General features: G+C 37.3%; 1 long non-coding RNA gene across 1 annotated transcript in view; it reads right to left on the bottom strand.

The window, feature by feature from the left end:
• The window catches only part of LOC148132158 (uncharacterized), a 33,071-nt gene extending 24,770 nt beyond the window's left edge, over positions 1-8,301 (bottom strand). Inside the window, exon 1 of the long non-coding RNA XR_015747643.1 lies at positions 8,097-8,301. This is a non-coding gene — a long non-coding RNA (uncharacterized LOC148132158). The remainder of the gene's footprint in view (positions 1-8,096) is intronic.
• Positions 8,302-19,714: the final 11,413 nt, after the last annotated feature.

Here is a 19,714-nt window from a genome sequence, read left to right as displayed (position 1 = left end):
AGGTGCCAAGTTCTGCTGGAAAATGAAGCCAGCATTGTCTGTGGAAGGAAGCATGAAGTGCACCAAAATCTCCTGGTAGACGGCTGCGTTGACTTAATGAAGCACAGTGGACCAACACCAGCAGATGGCATGGCTCCCCAATTCAACACAGACTGTGGAAACTTCCACTGGACTTCAAGGATCTTGCAGTGTGTGTCTCTCCATTCTTCCTCCAGACTCTGGGTCCTTGGTTTCCAAATGAGATGCAAAAGTTGCTCTCATCATAAAAGAGGAGTTTGGACCACTGAGCAACAGACCAGTTCTGTTTTTCTTTAGCCCAGGTAAGACGCTTCTGACATTGTTTGTTGTTCAGGAGTGGCTTGACAAGAGGAATACGACATTTGAAGCCCATGTCCAGGATCCATCTGTGTGTGGTGGTTCTTGATGCACTGACTCCAGCCTCAGTCCACTCCTTGTGAAAGTCCCCAACACTTTTGAATGGCCTTTTCCTGACAATCCTCTCCAGGCTGAGTCATTCCTGCTGCTTGTGCACCTTTTTCTTCCACGCTTTTCCCTTCCACATAACTTTTTATTAATGTGCTTTGATACAGCACTTTGGGAACATCCAACTTCGTTTGCAATTACCTTTTGAAGCTTTCCCTCCTTATGGAGGGTGTCAATGATGGTTTTCTGCACAACTGTCAGGTTAACGGTCTTTCCCATGATTGTGATTCCTACTGAACCAGACTGAGAGACCATTTAAAGGCTCAGGAACCCTTTGCAGGTGTTATGGCTTAATTAGCTGATTAGAGTGATACACTTTGAGTGTTTACTCCCACAAAGAAAAGCAAAATGCTAACTTCACAAAGAGAAACCGGGGATATCCAAAAAAATGCAGAGAAAGAACACACCCAGCCAACCCAAAAATCCACCTGCAGGAAACAAATGCACTCAGGCAAAATGCTCACCTGGCTAAAATGTTCAAAGAAAACAAAACCTCACAACAAAGCAGATTAACTGAAAAAGCATGCCTTCTCAAACTTCTTGTACAAAAAAAAACAAAATATACCTTGGAAGAACCATGGCCATGCTGCTTGTCCTACCTATCCCCCCTCCCCCTGTTTTTCACCTGGGACACTAATATGTGTAACACATCAAAGAGTTGACTGATGTACCCAGGCACTCAGAAAGAGTGAAAAAGAATCCCTAGGGGATATTTTGTGTGTGTGTGCATGGAGGTGGGGGGAATTGTAAGGATCAGGGGTGTTGACAAGGTATGGCCAAAACAGTCAAGATGGTATCCACAATGCTGCAGTAGAAGCTTCACCAATTTTTAATGTGCTGACCATACCTGTTAGCCTCACTCTGTGGAGTGAGGACTACAGGTTGTCCTTGACTTATGATTATGATTGGGCCCAAAATTTCTGTTGCTAAGTGAAACATCTGTTAAATTAGTTTTGCTCCATTTTATGACCTTTCTTGTTGAGTGACTCACAACAGTTAAGTTAGTAACATGTTTTTTAAAGTGAATCTGGCTTCCCCATTGAATTTGCTTGTAATGAAAGGGAATCATACGACTCCTGGACACCGTGACAATCGTAAATATGAGTTAGTTGCCAAGTATTTTAATTTTGATCACATGATCATGAGGCTGCTGCAATGATTGCAAGTGTGACAAACGACCACAAGTCACTTTTTTCAGATAGGTACTTTTATTTAAGGATGGGAGTTTTGTTAATGTGTGCATGTGTACACTGAAGCACATAAACCAACTTACATAAATACATACATATATATATATACATACATACTTATAAAGTATATATACTATATACTTATAAAGTATATATACTATATACTTATAAAGTATATATACTATATACTTATAAAGTATATATACTATATACTTATAAAGTATATATACTATATACTTTTCAGTTTGGTTTTTTTGGATTCAGACATGTGTCAGGGAGAATGAAGGTATTTTAAGAAGGAAGAGTGAGACATTTACTCACTTTCAAATGGCATTTTTAGGTCAGTGCAGTGGCCTAGAGGTGGAGCTCTCGCCTCACAATCAGGAGGCGGTGAGTTCGAGCCTAGGTAGAGGCTAATATTTGGAATAGACTCTCCTGCTTGAGCAGAGGGTTAGACTAGATGACCTCCAAGGCCCCTTCCAACTCTGTTATTCTATGTTCCTGGGGAGACAACAACAACAGACTGCAAAATCACTGGAGAAATGAGAGTCAGATTTGGAATTTGATTGAACGTGACAAAGGAATGGGGTCATTGACCAGCTAACTTTGGTAAAGAAAGCACAGCTGACTCTTCTCTTGCCAGGCTTTCCAGACCAGGAGCCAAGAGTAAAATTCACCCCTGGGACTTCACACACTTAACTTGGCTATTAGTCAGAACCTTCTCAAATGCATGCTACTCTGTAGTTAAGAAGAATCTTTATTGTAAACTTGAGTGAAGCCATGCTGGTGGTTCCCTGCCCATATGAGGATGCAGTTTCTTTATGACATCATTCCTTATGACAGCAGTTTAAAATGGTCATTCTTTCTTCATGGCCTTTCCTATCTTTCCATAGACTTCATAGGCTCTTTTTGGACTTGATGCCAAGTGCTGGCTCTTGAATTGGTTGACATCTCCACCTTAGAACCATTGGTTCTAGGATTTCTTTCTTTCTCCCAGGTCTTTCTTTTTGGAGAACACCTATTTATTTTAGTCAAGTCAGTTTGCCTTCTGGGAAATACTTACATGTTTACCATGTTTATAATTGACTCTCAAAATTGAGAATGTCCTTGCTGGTCCCAAAGCCCAATGCCTTCCTTTAACATTAGCATTTAACAAAAAACTTTTAACAAAAAAGGAGACAAATAGTTATGAACTGATAAACAAGCATAAGAAGATTTTTCAGCTGAGTCATTGATTAGTATAAAGATATGGATTTATGAAAACTGGGCAAATGACAAGAAATAACAGAAAAGGGAAACCACATGGGTATGAAAGCTTAAATTCAAGCTTTGCAGGTCTTATGGGCTTGTGAGCTGAATCACGCTGCTGAAGCTTGAACTTTCAAGGATGACTGCAGCACCCATATATTGTTGTCATTACTGCTCAGCCCATCTGGCTCACAGCCAAGTCTTTTCTTGTTTAACTATAGCTGCCATTTTAGACTTTCATTATGACAGTCACAGGCCCCACTGTTGTGGAGGATGTCCCAATAATATAAAGAGGAATTGCCAAAATGGCTGAAGCCTCTGTGTTTTTTCTCAGGGATACAAAGCCTGGAGAATAAAAAGAACAATATTTCTGGAAAAAGTTGACCCTTCCACTTCATTTGTAAAGCTTTCACAAACATAATGAAATGACATTTTTGAAAAGTAGATTGGCTTCAAAAGCCAGTGTGTATTGCAGATAGACAATAATTTTACTGCAGTTTCAAAAATGAATGCATTTTAGCAATTAAAAGTAATCATATATGCAAAAAGTTATCTGTATTCATTTGTTTTGTTCATTTTAAATGACATTTTCACTGTGAAATATCAATGTTTTATTATTGTATTATCTGAACACACCTATTCCAATATAAGAAGATGCAATAAGTCTTATCCTTAAATACGCTCTGCCTTTCCAGTAAGAGGTCCTTATGAAAGTATGTATGTATGTGAAAAATCATTATCATTGTCATCAACATCAATATCATCATCTTGAATCAAACCATTTCAGGATGAAGATCTTATGGTACCCTCTATACACATGTGAGTTGCATTCAGAGGTGGTATTCAGCAGATTCTGGCCATTTCTGGAGAACCAGTAGTGAGAAATTTGAGTAGTTTGGAGAACCAGCAAATACCACCTCTGACTGGCCCCACCCCCATCTATTTTCTGCCTCCTGAGACCCAGCTGATTGGCTGGGTCTTCTTTTGTTGCCCTGCACAGGAGAACGGAGCCAGAAAGCAAGTTAGTGGGGTGGGGAGGGAATGGGATTTTGCAGTAACCTTCCCCCAGGAGTGGGGAGGGAAGATAGATTTTGCAGTATCCTTCCCCTGCCATGCCTACCAAGCCATGCCCACAGAACCGGTAGTAAATTTTTTTGAATCCCACCACTGGTTGCATTCACTACCAATATAAGTGGTCTGTTTAAAGTAACCTTGTAAGGAAATGTTCACAGCAAGATAAATTGACCCAGAGTGGTGACACTGGAAAGACTCAAATCTGGAATCTGTGACCCAAGTGAAACATAGTGTGTATATTAACTGACCATATCTCAGAAATGGTATAGTTAGCCAACCTTGTAGAAAGAGAAAAATAATAAGGTCATCCATGTGGGTTTATAAAAAACATTTCATTGCCATGCTGTAATGTACACTATGCCTGCCTTTTCTTTGTCTTGTTTTTTTTTTTTTTTTGAAATGTAGGTGGGCCAAAGAACTATGACCTATAGTTCTGCCTTTGTTCAGGGCTGCTCAGCAAACTGTTTTGCTGGGAATTTAGTTTACACAATGTTGCATGCATGCTGATAAATTTATGTAAAAGTGATTTGGCTGCTTTAAGTGAGACAGGAATTGGCCGTAACAGCCTCTTATTTATTTATTTTATTTTATTTATTTAGTTTGTCAAGCGTGTATGAGTATCTCTTCACTGAAGATTATGGACCATCAGCCAGATAGATGGTAGACAGATGTTTTATTAATTTTCCACCTAGAACTGAGAGATGCTGACTAATATAAAGTCATTCAGGAAACTTCCAAGCCCAAGGAAAGAATGGAACCTGAATTTCACCTCATATGGTCCAGCACAAACCAATATCCTATACTGGATCATATTTTCATAGTATATTCAATCAATTTACTACAAGCATTTTACACTGTTCGATTTTTGATTGGTATCTGCTTGGACTAGTTCTTTTCCACCTGATATAGCTATGTCATGATGAAGCAAAATTCAGCTGTACATCTGATCACACACTAATACTGTTTTTCAGGCCTGACTCCAAGGAGACCTAACCCTAACCCTAGTTTCATTTTCATTGTCAATGGGATTTTCCCATGTATTTCACTGTGGCTCACAAGAGTCCAAATGAAGAGTTGTCATGTTGTCTTTCCTTTGAGAACCTCCATGAATCTTAGGCTAACACCATTTTTCAGCCCTGAACTCCAAACAGACGGAACCTTAGCCCTAACTCTAGTTTCATTTTAATTGTCAATGAGATTTTGCCATATATTTCACTGTGGCCCACCTAAGATTCCAAACATAAAGCTGTCCTGTTTTCTCTCCTTTGATAACCTCCAAGATTCTAACCCTAACACCATTTTTCAACCCTGACTCCAAACAGATCCAACCCTATCCCTATCTCTAGTTTCATATTCATTGTGAATGGAATTTTCTCATGTATTTCACTGCAGATTACAAAAGGGTCAGAATGAAAAGTTTTCAAATGTAAAATGACCAAACTGGTAGTTACACCAGTCGGATCCCACCCCTGCATGCTTCTAACCAGTTTCAGCAAATCTTGAGAAGTTTTCCTAAGGAGGGCTGGTCTAGATCCAGAGGTGGTATTCAGCAGGTTCTGACCAGTTCTGGAGAACCAGTAGAGGGAATTTTGAGTAGTTCAGAGAACCGGCAAATACCACTTCTGACTGGAGATTTTACAGTAACCTTCCCCTGCCATGCCTACCAAGCCACGCCCACAGAACCGGTAGTAATTTTTTTTGAATCCCGCCACTGTCTAGATCCCCAATTTATTAAAAGTTAAAAAGAAAGGACCCATATGGAATCATTGTTACTGAGGGCCCTGGCATTGTGGAGTGGCTTGTTTTATAACATTTGGTTTGTCCCTAACACATTAGTTTTTGAATTGGCTTTGAAAATAGTTCTTGGAAGCTTTTGTGTGTTACTAGTGTTATTAAGTTGTTTGCAAGGTATCTTTTTTGGTTTGGCTAAACAGCTTTTAAAGAGTCATTGACTGTGGAGTTGTGGAAGTTTGGAGGCAGTATCTTTTATGCTTTATATGACTTTTTGGGATTCTTATAACCAGCATTTTGATGAAGCGGTCTATAAATATGTTACCATTAAACAGCTAATCAATAAACTGTAGTCAGTTGTAACATCAACAAAGGTACCCTCTCATCAAAGAAGGTAATGGAAGAGGAGAGTTCTGCTGGATAGAAGAGGTGTGCCTAGAAGGGACAGATATGCTATGTGAATATTATTTTTTATTTAATCCTGGCTCTTAACACCTTACACTTCCTGTCAACCAGTTGATTTATAATGGATTAACTGAAGAGGTCAGAAAGATCCCTGAAGCTTCCTCTACTGTTCTCCAGCAAGGAAGCAAGGGAAATTTGAATGGCACTTCATTAAATTTGTATGGTATGTGGATTCACAGGGTGCTGCTTATGATACAAGGTCAGGAAAGAGCTGAGGTAGCTGAATATCTCTCTTTCATGTAAATCCTATCCCCAACATAATTTCTGTGTGGCTCTTCCAAAGTTTTGACATCTTCCAGGACAACAAATAAGCAGCCACCAAAGGAGGGTTATAAATATTTACATTTCCTTGGCTTTACTGATAGAAGAATTTCATGCCAGCATATCTCACCTAATTATCAGAAAGCTTCAGAAACCAGTGGAAGACTTTCTGAGGGAGTTCACACTTCATTAGTAATGTTCACCCCACCTCTCTTTTAGACCTGCCCAGCACTCGCTGACATCCCATTTGTACAATGGAATATGTCAAAGTACAACATGGCAATGCGTGTGATGTATACCTAGCTTGAGTGGGCAAGAAGCTCAGAGGCCAATTCCTACAGCCACCCAGAGTAAAATTGTTTTCACTCCATGACTGATCTCATCTATCCAAGATATGAAATAGATATATGTGTTGGTTAGGATTTATAAATATTTGCACGTCGTCATCCAAAGACACCTCTTTAATGAAGTGCATACCACTTTTGTATTGGCTCTGAGGTCCTTAGCTGCATTCTGAAGATGTTAAAATGTGCTGTGACCTAACGCAAGGCCATAGTGGAAAAATTGTAAAGTAAAGTAACATGGGAGGCCTATAAATTTTACAAACAAACAAACAAATAAATAAAATGATGGAAAATAATTGCTGCCGATAGTCTGTGATGCAGAAATCCAAGCTGATGATGAAGCTTCCACAAGGGTATGTGAATTAGACATTCCATACTGAATTGTGATGCAAAGCAGTATTCAGATCAGTTTTACAGTTTTAGGTTAGGTGTAGATACTGTTCATTTTGGTGTGGTAGAAATCGTCTCTCCAAGTTAATCTTCCACAAATCTTGTTCACAATATTCCTACTGCTTCTCCTCATATCAGTATTTCTCTGCTCGTTCTTGTTTCTGCTTTATAAGATGTGCTATAAAAACAATCTCCATCCAATCAAGATCATGAAGATCTAGAATGGTATTACAATACTATGCTGTCAATCAGTTGCTTGTATGCTATTGGTAAGAGTAACTGACAGGAAGGCAGGCAAATATGGATAATGAATAAATTCCCAATCTGATGTCCTCATAACGTAGTACGTTTCAAGAATTTCCAGTTTTTGAAATCAAGAGCAAACTCTTCATTTACAGACAGCACCAGGCTCCTCTTTAACATTTCTTTTCCAAAAGTTTCCCATATCCCATGACAGCTGTCAAGGGTAGCTGAACCACGGCATTCCCACACATGTAGCAAAATGGTTTGGGTGCTCTCTTTTATTAAGTCTATTCCATGTTTCAATACCTTTAAATCACACACATTTTAAATTCATCGATTTCTAAACTTTAAAAAGTAACACACAATGAAACAGAGTGGACAAGGCACTTAATTTTTTACTGCATCACATCAGGATGTATCTCATAATTATTTTACCTTTTACTTCCTTCTATATAGAAATTTGGCTCAGTTACAAAGTATAATTCATCTAATATTTCAATAATTCTGAATGAGATAATGAACTCCATGACGCAAAGCTGACCCCTAGTTACATTAATAGCAATAGAATTTAGACTTATATACTGTTTTATAGTGCTTTACAGCCTCTCTAAGTGGTTTACAGAGTCAGCATATTGCCCTCAACAATTTGGGTCCTCATTTTACCTACCTTGGAAGGATGGAAGGCTGAGTCAACCTTGAGCTTGGTGGGATTTGAACTGCCAAATTGTAGGCAGCTGGCTGCAGAAGTAGCTTGCAGTACTAGTTACTCATTAATAGTGATAATGATCTTCTTAAAGTCTCAATTCTGTCCTGCAATTCTGGAATGGTGCAAAGTAAATTTCTCTTTCTTTCCCTCTGTCTCTGTCTCTGTCTCTCTCAGTGTGCACATATATAAGTTAATAAAAAGAAACTACTACCTTCTCTGAGCAAAACTGATGACAAAAAATATCTCTTAATTCAACAAATAATGCGCTGGCAATTGGAGTAAATGAAAAATGCTTTAACACAGTTATAAAGGGGCAGTGCCTTGTAGGAGTTTAGTCTTCACAAAGAGATTCAGATGGAGTTTGTTTATTTATTTATTTATTTATTTATTTATTTATTTATTTGACCACTCAATCTGCCAGTTGAGATTAAAATCAATTAAAACCAATGTAAAAAAAATTATAAGCTGAAAAAAGACACAACATAATTGAAGCCAACCCATTTAGATATAAAAATGTGAAGGTCCACACATGAAGATCCAATTGTTAAACCTATGCACAGGAATCTCTCAATTAATAGGCTGGTACCTGCTTGGAGTTAGATAAAGATTCATGGAATTCAAGGGAGGGCTTGGACTTTAACTGCTTGTGACTACTGAGAGATTCTAAGCTAATCCCTCTTTTAACTCTGCCCCCAGTTTTTGCCATTCCTTTTCCTACCAATCATAATAATTGTTACATTTACATTTGATTTGATTTGTCAATCGCTTACAAGATACAGGTATAAGAATAAATATAGTTTTGAATACATGAGATAGATACTTATAAGAAAAATTAAAAAACCCAATAGGACCCAATAGGGATAGTAGGCATGATTGGTGCGTTTATGCACGCCCCCTACAGGCCTCTTAGGAAGGGGGTGAAGTCAATAGTAGACAGTCTAAGGTTAAAGTTTTTGGGGTTTGGGGAAGAAACCACAGAGTCAGGTAGAATATTCCAAACATTGGCCACTTTGTTGCTGAAGTCATATTTTCTGCAGTCAAGTTTGGTGTGGTTAACCTTGACTTTGTATCTATTGTGTGCTCTTGTATTGTTATGATTGAAGCTGAAGTATTCATTTGCAGGTTGGACATTGCAATGTATGATTTTATATACTATATTTAGATCAAACCTAGTTCTAGGTTTTCTAGGTCTAGAGTTTCAAGTCTAGTGGCATAAGGTATTCTGCAATGAGTAGAGTAGTGGAGAACTCTTCTTGTGAAATATTTCTGGACTTTTTCAATTTTGTTAATATCAGATACATGATATGGGTTCCAGACTGATAAGCTGTATTCAAGTATAGGTCTAGCAAATGTTTTGTATGCTGTAGTTAGTAGTGTGATATTACCAGAGAAGAAGCTATGTAGGATTAGATTAACAACTCTTAATGCCTTTTTGGCTATGTAGTTACAGTGGGCTCCAGCACTTAGATCATTTGAGATGAGTACTCCAAGGTCCTTGACAAAGTTTGGATCCTCAACAAGATCCAATAGATCCTTGACTATTTAGCTTGTATCTTATTTTCTGATTTTTTTCTGCCAATATGTAAGACAGAGCATTTATTTGTTGAGAGTTCAAGTTGCCATTTGATTGACCATTCTGATACATAGTCAAGGTCTTTTTGGAGGGTAGTAGTATTGTACATCAAATCACTTTAGATGGTTCTACAATGTGCTATTCCCACAAATATTTTTTCAACAGAAAAAAAAATCCTAATCAAAGATGTGTGTATTTAATCTGATTGTTGTTTTAGTAGTGTGGAAAAAAAGTATACCCATTCTGCAAGTTTTGTTATCAATTATTTTTTAAAAACTTATATTTAGAAGTTTAAGACAATCCTGGTTATTTCATTGGAGAATATTCATATAATTAATAGGGTAACACAATCATAGTTGGATAGTGACCTTCCTAATTCATGTTTGCCTCTTATATTATTTTTAGTAACCAGATTACTTGACAGAAAATGCACATAGCTAGAAATGATGCTTTTATTTATTAATTTTACTTGTATTCATGTTTTCACTAAAAATCCATATAGATTATAATTTTTGTTGAGGAATTCAGCATCATAATATATACACAATCAATATCCACAAATTTTTAAAAACCAATAACTATTTGTCATTCTAGAAAGCTAGTGGTGAAGAGATGAAACTTGGGACATAATTTATGTCCTATAAAAACAAGGATGATATATTTAGATTATTGTATATTTAGATTATTCTTTCCTGACCAGGTGCCTTCCATATGTGCAATGTCTAAGATTCCCTTCAGTATGGTTTGGAAATCTGGTGGAACATTCCAGAGGAGACTAATACATCTGGAATTTTTTTCACATCTGGTTCCAAGTTGAGAAAGCTGATTTAGATGTGCATTTAAAATGTAACCCTGGATTTGAAACACATGAATGGAATGAACATTGCAATCCTAGGAAAGAAGTTATTTTCTGCTCAGAATACATGTAAGAAAGAAGGGCAGAGAGAGTAACATGTGAGATCCATTTATCTTGGTCATCATCCACATGGACAATTTTATTTTTTATAGATTGAACATGAATATTATGTTAATCAGCCAAAATAGCTTTTAAAAGTGTTGCCCTCAGTTTTTGGAAGTAAAACTAGGGTTTTTGACTATTTCTGACAAAAAGTAATCTTGATGTCAAACTAGTAGTAAGATTAAATACATCTTTAACCCTGGTTTTGTGATTCTCCTCTACTTTTAAAGATTTCCTAATCTAGATTAGGACTATAGCTTTGGGGAAGGAAAATAGAGCATTTTAACCTATAAAGCTCTTTATGACTTGGTAACTATGTACTTCAAGACTGCCTTCTCCAACTATAATTGAGTTATCAGAGATGCTTATTCCAAGAGAATTTTTTAAATAGTAATTTATTTTTGAGAATGAAGCAGACTATGGCCAGGAAGTAGTGTTTCATATTGATGGTGGCAGTTTTTAGGAACAGCTTCCCTTGGAAGGTGAGATTGGTGCCATCTGTAGTAGCTTTTTGGTAGGCAGAATTGTTCTGGAGGACTTTTAGGGTTGAAGTGATAGGCTACCAAAAGTCATTGTTATAGTGAGAGGTTTTAATTACATTCAATATTCAATTAGAGCTGTTGAAGAGACTATGTCTTTCACTGTATTGGCTGGGTCCAAAACTCGAAATATTCTAACCAGTTCCATATTTGTCTGAATGTAATCCATTCTGCTGTTATTGTAGCATGATTCGGAATGAAAATGAGCTCCAGTCTTGCTGAGAAGATTGCATGTTTGTTTCTTCTGTTCTTTAATAAAGCATTTATAACCCAACAAATGTCATACAACTAAAACCACTTTTATTTTCTATTCCTAGGGCAGCTGAACTTCTCTAGAAAGATCTATACAGATTGATTCAGCCTAAGATGACAAGCCACTTTCATGATTGGACAGAACTTACTTTAAATTTCTAAAGACTTGGTGCAGGCCAATCATTTGTATAAGGAGGAAAGGGGATCTATCTTGATGTCATTTTTGTTTCCTCTTTAAATGAGATCATGGTCTCTTTTAAGCAGGACATTAGGATGACCTTTCAGAAATCTTGAAGTGCAGGTTGGGTGATCAGTGAATGATGATTTTACCATTAGGTCAAATGGTTTACAATCTGAAGACAAATCTATCGTTATCTAAACTGAATAGTCTCCCTTTTTATTGTTCCTAGTTAGAAATTTTGTTGAAGCATCAAAATGGTTTTGTTCTTTTTCTTGTAATTAAAGTGGCATTATACAAACTAGGACTGATCTGAAAAAATGTAAATGGTTTCTGTATATATCTTTGGATAGCCTGTTTAGATTAAAATTACAATTCAATATCCAAGAAATTAGAAAGAAGATAATCCAACCATATTAATTAGAGTTGTATAAAATTGATTTGAAATTTAGATATGAAGTTGATTAAATAGAATCACCTTTTTAATCAGATTGCCAAATTGATTCACTGTGTTGAATTTAATCAAGGTGCCTTTGAGTAGATTAGGATTTTTAATTTTTTTATGGACTTTGGTATATATATGAGTGCAAGTGCCATTCATACACACACACACACACACACACCAAAATTGTATCAAATTGAACAGATCAATTCTAATCAATTGAGTTAGACATTTGAATCAAACAGACTTACTCCTCAAAATGAATCACAAATTTAAATTTGATGTTTGCTGATTTGAACACCTATATTATTCATAGGACATTTAATAATGGAACACTTAATCTTTGGACAAATGTATCTCTTAGTAAATCTAACCAGAGGGGAATGTTGAGTTTGACTCCACTATTATTTGTGAATAATCCTAGGTTAGAAAAGGTTAAAAGATTCACGGACTTTATTGATTTGACCTTTAGGGGATTCACAATAAAGTAGGCCAATAATGTGTTTTTTTAATTTACAATGACTTCACCACAGCAATAATAAAAGTTCTCTTCCTTAAGCGGTATTTTTCCCCTCCTTTATTCTAATATGGAAAGTCTATGAAATTAGAGCTGGGAAAAGAAATAAATTTGTGGTCAGAAATAAGCCTTTTTAAATACTAGTGACTGTCCGTTTGGCTGTCCATTATTGTATTTTGTTAAACAAGTGAAGTAAACCCTGGTACTTGCCTGTCCTTGTGTCATGCCCCTGTTGGAGCCTGAATCTGCGGGGGAAAATGAGCTGGAACTGAAGCCAAGAGAGATCGAGGGGGCAGTTTTGTTGGCTTTAGAGGAAAATGGGGAGGAGCGGGGCCAGTCAGGCCAGGGCTTTTCAGGATTAGGATGGTTTGTAGGCAGGGAGGAACAGGTGCTGGATGACCAAGAGCGGCTAATCAATGAACATGAGAGACAGAGCTCATGCGATGAGCAAGGATCCGTGAGCATAGAGAGTTGAGATAAGGCAAGAAGAGTGCAGACTGAGTCTGCTGCTCAAGAGGAGAGTGCCCCATCCCTCTTCACAAGACTTAAGGAGACACTGTGGGGAGGGGTCTTTGTTGGGAAGAAACACTGAATTCCTGGAGTGTTGAGTGCCGATGTTTGAACTTTCCTGGATTCCTTGAACTCTTTCTACATTTATGGGTTACTTGCCATGCTCCCTTTCTTTCTGGACTCTTCAACTTGCCCTGCTGGATTTGTTGCTGTGTAGCCATTGTTTTCACAGTGTTGGGCTGGACTGTTTGCAGCCAGAGGCTGCTTGAGGTATATGTGTGTGTTTTTCATCACTTTGCTTTAGGACTTGCCAGAAATATGGGAGCGTTTGGGGAAATTTGGATCAATAAAGGGGCAGTCTGAACTGCCAGCTCTCTGTGCTGTGCCCCAGGTCATCACACCTTGTTTTAGGGGTTTGTAATGCTCAGCCTATTAATACCATTTTTTCCTATTTTGTGAGGCAAACAGCAGGACTATTTGCTGTAAGGTTGATGGGCCACCTTCATCTTGAATAGCCTGATTGTACCCTAACTGACTATTAAAAGAATTGTGAATCATTATAAACCAGGACTCATGTGTCTGCCAGGGCCTCAGAGACAGGCTCCAAGAAGCAGGGGAAATTTCCCCACTCTGAGAATCCTGCATCCTGGCAAAATATGTGCCTCATGAGCAAGTGGACAGATACTGACTCTACAAGCAAGCCCAGTACCTCATTACTGGCAACCACTGAGCAGGGAAGCCTCATCTGTGCACAATCAATGGGGAGAGGATTTAAACTGCTCAGGACTGCCTTCCATTGCTAGAAAGAACTTTGGCATATGGCTTTGTGAATCATGAATTCCTGTTCTTGACTCCTGTTTTGTTTTGTTATTTAATGACCAAGTCCCTTGGTACTTTTCAAGTTATTGTGTGATATTGGTTTATGGACTCTCTATTCAGATTATGTTTTTTTCCCTCATTCTAGACCAATGGCTGTCCAGTCTTTCCTTGAAAACATCCAGTAATGGAAGACTCACAACCTTGAAAAGTAAGACATTCCATTGATTAATTGTTCTCACTGTCAGAAAATTTCTCCTTGACAATTTCTCCTAGATTGGATCTCTCTTTAATGATCTTCTACCCATCGCTACTTGTCCTGCCCTCAGGTGCTTTGGAGAATAGGTTGAACTCTTCTCTGTGACAGCCCCTTAGTAGTAGAAGACTGCTATCGTATCAGTTCTTTTCTTCTTCAATTATTCATCATATGGTTTACCTCCCTTATAATCTTTGTTGCTTTTCTTTGCCTCTTTCTAGGGTCTCAACATCTTTTTAAGTAAACTAAAGGTCTAATTACATCTTCCATATAGTGGCTACTTAGTTCATATTAGTATATATTTACAGAGGGACGTTGATCTCTATAGTAGTGACTCAATAAATCAATGAAGCAAAACTTCATAGCATGCTGAAGAACAGCCCATTTCTTGGCTCATATTTTGTGCACCCCCATGACAAAAACAATTTCCTGAAATCAGACCTGTAGCAGCTATTTCCTTTTAAAACTTTACTTTTATTTTTACTGCAACCTTGCTAAATGCTTACAACGTTGGATTCATTCCAGTTAGTGTCAAATTTCCTGCCTCTTCAATAAATAACAATGAACCATTTCTCAGGATCTGCATAAAGTCGAAAGGCCTAATAAGTTACAGACTCAATTAGCAATAAAAGCACCTGTTAACCATCCCTACTAACCACCTTTTCCGACTTGGCACAAAATCTTAGAGGTCTTACTCCCTGGACTTGGAGTTTTTGTCAATTCAGCAGTTGCAAATTACATTATGGTAAGCCCAAACGAAAATGTGAAAAGTTGAACAAACAGCCATTGTAGACATTGATGGTATAATATGTTGTGTTCTCACATCTGGACACCACTCTACTCCTTAACAAAATATATCCAACCCTGCTGATGATGGCCTGCCCAAGTTATGAAGCTTTTTATTATTTCTTCCATTCTAAAACAGAACAGAAATGTTCCTTTTTATTTCAGAAGAATCAAAGATCTCCACAACTAATAACGAAGTACTAGAATAAACAGATTGTTGCTCAAGTGCTAAGATATCTTAGGGGTTGGCCAAGAGCTATTGGAAGATGACTTCATTCAAAGATTTACTGACTACCATTCTTAGTCTTTTGTTTACACTGGGTTCTTGGGAAACCCGATAGGATTTTTTAATGCCTTCTACAATATGTGAGATAGATCCTACTGTTTACAACTGGGGTATTTGTGGGGGTGGGTGGGAAGTGTGTACAATGTACTCTTGGTTGCACAGTTACTTTTTTGTTCAACGAATAGAACATTTTGTTTTTTGTACATGAGGCTAGATGCCACTGAAAAATTTAAAGTGGAGAGAATTGAGAAGTCAAGATGGAACCTTGAATGAATAAAAGGTCAAGACTCCTATCTTTCCCCATATTTTTGATTAGTTTGTTTGGAGTGTCTTTTTTCCCTGTACTACCCTTATGTCTTGTCTTGATCATAGCATATTTCAGTCCTTCCTTGTGTCACTTTTAAGGTCAGTTTCCAACCCTCTAAATTATGGGTGTTAAACTCGATCATGTCACATGACGTATTGTGACATATCATGACTTTTTTTTTTTTTTTTGCCTTTGCAGAGCTGGGGTGGATGTGGCCTGCACATGACGCATCTAGTCTGCAGGCTGCCAGTTTGACATCCCTGCTCTAAATATTGGATTAAAATCACATAGTCCCTTTACAGTGGCAACACCTAGGATCTGTTTAAACCTCTGAGAGATCTATAGCCACAAGGAGCCCTACCACTCTATATACACTGCTTTCTCTGTATATGAAACTTCTTGCTCCAATCGTTGTGGTCCATTGAGGACAATGGCCTGGTAAATGGGAATATGTGAGGAAATCTCAAATAGTGCAGTAACTCATGGGATTATACTTTAACAAGCCAATTCCACTGCCTTGAATGAAAACTGTCAGTCCATATAATAATTTCAAATGCTGAATTATACTTTGATCTCCCTCTCTCTGTGCATGAAAGGAAGTAAACATTCACAATATAAATAGCCTCAATTCTCAAATATTGTCCTACTGACATATGAATTGCTTTTTGATGTCAGTCCAACTTGCCTTGGATGGTGACAGACTCCATGGCTAAACCCCATATGTTGGGACCATGAAAGTATTGCCCCACTTTGCACACACTGATTGTGGAATTTTTCTATAATTCACTCCCTGATCTTAGGCAGATTTTAGGGAGTATTGTTAGAAAAGTGAATCCATTCAGATTTTAGAACTAACCAGAAAAAGGAGCCAGGAACCAGTATTAAGAAAAAAAAAAAAAATGATTCCAAACAAAAGCAACAAATGCACAAACTAGCATCATTTTTGCAATTAATAAAGTTCATTGTGGTACTTATCTGCTTTTCTTCAAGAGGAAAAGCACTGATCAGGGAAAAGCAGAACCCACAGAGGAAGGATAATATTTAAAGAGCACTGCTGTGTGTGTTCAAAATCTCAAAGACAATCCAAAACCAACTAAGCATCAAATTTTTCTGGGTAAACTTGAAGTATACAATATTAGACTCTTTTTTAAAAAGAATGTAAAACATGTAGTGTGAATTATTATTTTTGTGCAAGGAAACACAACAGCAACAGCAACACGTTGGTAATTTATCAAACTATCAAGGAATTTGTGCTTGGCTAACAATGTTAACCTGGCATCTGATATTAACTTCTGAAAGGACGGCTAAAGAAAAATGAATGACCTACACTACATAGGCTAATCAGCTGGCACAGGATTCAAATATTGTCCTTTTGAATGTAGCATTCAAAATAAGACACAAGAGAAGCATTTGAATTTGATAAGCATTTGCTTCTTTCTCTCCTTGAAATAAACATTTGCATCCAGCGGGAGGTTTAATGAATCACTTTGAAAATGGTAACTGAATTTCATTCTTCCCTACTTGAGATCATCTTGCTTTAATTATCTCCATTTGATGTTCAGAAGCCTTTGTGAAATGAAATGTATTTGTCAATGTAAGGGTAAAAATGGGTTTTTCCAATGCTCTAGATTGATAAGGAGCTGCAAAGAGAAAAAATGATTGTACTATAAACTGAATGCTATTTCTCCCCATCCCTCTCTTAGCTGTTTTAACCCTGAAACATGTTTCATGTAATAGAAAAAAGTATGGCTGCAAAAGGAAGCAGGATTCAAACCACACAGTTTATTATTACATGAACAGGTTCCCACCAAATACTCATATCCATCTGAGAATTTAAAGAATTTAAGAGGAATAAATGCCATCTTGGAGACTGCAAATCCTTGAAAGGCAGTATCTGTATGCACTAAAAATACTATACTTTGAGTATTCTTTGAGTATTCCTTAGAAAAATGTCAGCAAACATAATAATGTTCTGCAATGTTTGAAAATGGTGGTGTTAAACTGTATTATGTGGCTGTTCCTGCAGAAAGAATTTGGAGCAGTAATTAAATTCTTCCTTTCAAAGGAGAATAAGGGCCTTGCTAAAATGCAATGCCTGTGCAATTCTTTAAAGAAGAAGAAGGTATTTTTAGGAAATGCTTCGATAACCTCTTTCATATGTTCAGGAAGAAGTGTGGTCAGAAATACTTTCCTTACATAGCAAGGAATTGATCAGAAAGAATAGGAGACAGTCCTGCTAGCCTTGTAGTAGAATGGTAGAACCATCTACAAGTTAGTGAGAGCCAGAGGACCAATTCTCTAACCAATTTCTTTCTCACCAGAAACATCTAGCTTGGATGGTGATGATGAGTTGGGAGCTAATATCAAGTGCAAAAGTTTATAGTACAATAATGTCAGATAAATGCATCAAGTAATTGATCAGTACAGTTTGGGTTGAGCGGAAGTAGAGTTGCTGGAAAGAAGCCAGGCTTCAATTCCCAGGTCCTCCATTTTATTTTGCACCAAAAACTTTTGGGGTTTGGTAACATGGGCTATTCTATCACAGAAAGCCATTCACATGAATCCAAATTTGTTGTAGTTAGAAATCCTAGAAAATAACAAAATTGGAAGGGATCCTAATCTTCTAATCGAACCCCCTGCTCAAGGCAGGAAACCCTATAAATTTCAGACAAAATGGTTGTCCAGTCTCTTCTTAAAAACCTCCAGTGTCGGAGTACCCAGTGATTTCATTTGCATAGTGATGCATTTAAGGTAACCACAACAAGGTTATTAAAACATCTCCAAGCGATTATGGTGTGTCTACATTTGAAACTGTGTAGAGAAATATCACTAAGTCTATGAGCCAGAGTTGGGACCTTTTGGGACCTGGGAAGGAGAGAGTTCAGTATGATGAAACTCCTGTCATGGCATCATCATACAAGTACCTTTCTGTACTTGCATTGTGACACTGCCTTCATCATTTTTATGAAACCAGCAAGAACTTGCAGATGCTGATAGAGATGAATTGTTACAATATTCAAGACAATGTGAGGTATTTTCCTGAGCAAAACAGAAGACATGTCCAACAACCCAGCAAGAAATAGAATTATTATTAACTGAGAGAATGGGGTCAATATCATCATGTTTAAAACAATGCCCAAGCTATGTTCACATGTTACATGGAACCACAAAGTAGCCCATCCATGACAAACAAATGTAGTGAGCAGATCCAGCTTGTGGTCAGTTGCCCAAACAACAATCCCACACCTACCAAAGAGGGAGTCCCACTGAAATCAGCAAATTTTGATCTGTGTGAAAGTCATAGCTTTGGGAAGACAAGATGATTAAGGCTGCAGGACTCCAAGAAATAAGACACCAGTCTCTCCAGAACTCAGTTGAAATTATTTGTCTCATTTTGCCCAGAGTCACCATACATATTTATAAATAAATAAATACTGGAAATATTGCCAAACATATCTTGTATGCTGAAAACATACATTGTTAAGTATTATAGTAATTTTGTTATGCAAACATAACATACAAATCTGTTTAAAATTTGAATGTAGGACTCCATGAAACATAGTTTATAGTTTTAAAAACTATATAACACATATGATGGAGGAGACACAGTTATAGAAAATGGAGGTAGACTGCAGAGTAGGGTTTCCAAAGCACAAATTAACAAATTGAATGAGATTTTTTTTTAAAAGAAACACTCCAAATTACTTTGGTTTTAATACTGGCTTATAAATGCAACAGCCGTAAGAGGGTGTCTTCCTGCTGTTATGTTCATTTCTAAGTTGAAACTCCTGCAATGCATTAAGTCAACTTACTTGTGAGCTATTTATCCTCATGACCTCATCATTTCCACCACTTTTGGGTAGCTTTAAAATGGCAAAACAAAACAAAACAAAATGCCATAATATACTAAGAAGGCATACTGTAGATATCATACTGAATACAAGACTTACTGTGCTCATTCAATCCAAAAAATATTAACCAGCAATTAATCATCTAATGTGTTTTTCTAAGTGGATGAAAAGGTTGCTTGATTCCAAAAGAAAAGACAGATAAACATTTGCTTTTCTTCTCTATATTTACCACTGGGTGTCAGTAAAGGAACACATTGACTTTATAACTCTTTGACCAGGGAATTAGTAACATTCCCATCACTCGAAAA

Source organism: Notechis scutatus, chromosome 2 (assembly GCF_049901735.1).
Source record: "Notechis scutatus isolate UNSWTSFEM ecotype Mainland chromosome 2, rNotScu1.2, whole genome shotgun sequence".
NCBI classification, from domain to species: Eukaryota; Metazoa; Chordata; class Lepidosauria; order Squamata; family Elapidae; genus Notechis; species Notechis scutatus.
Note: the sequence above shows the minus strand (reverse complement) of the source record. Positions and strands in the feature narration are given on the sequence as shown.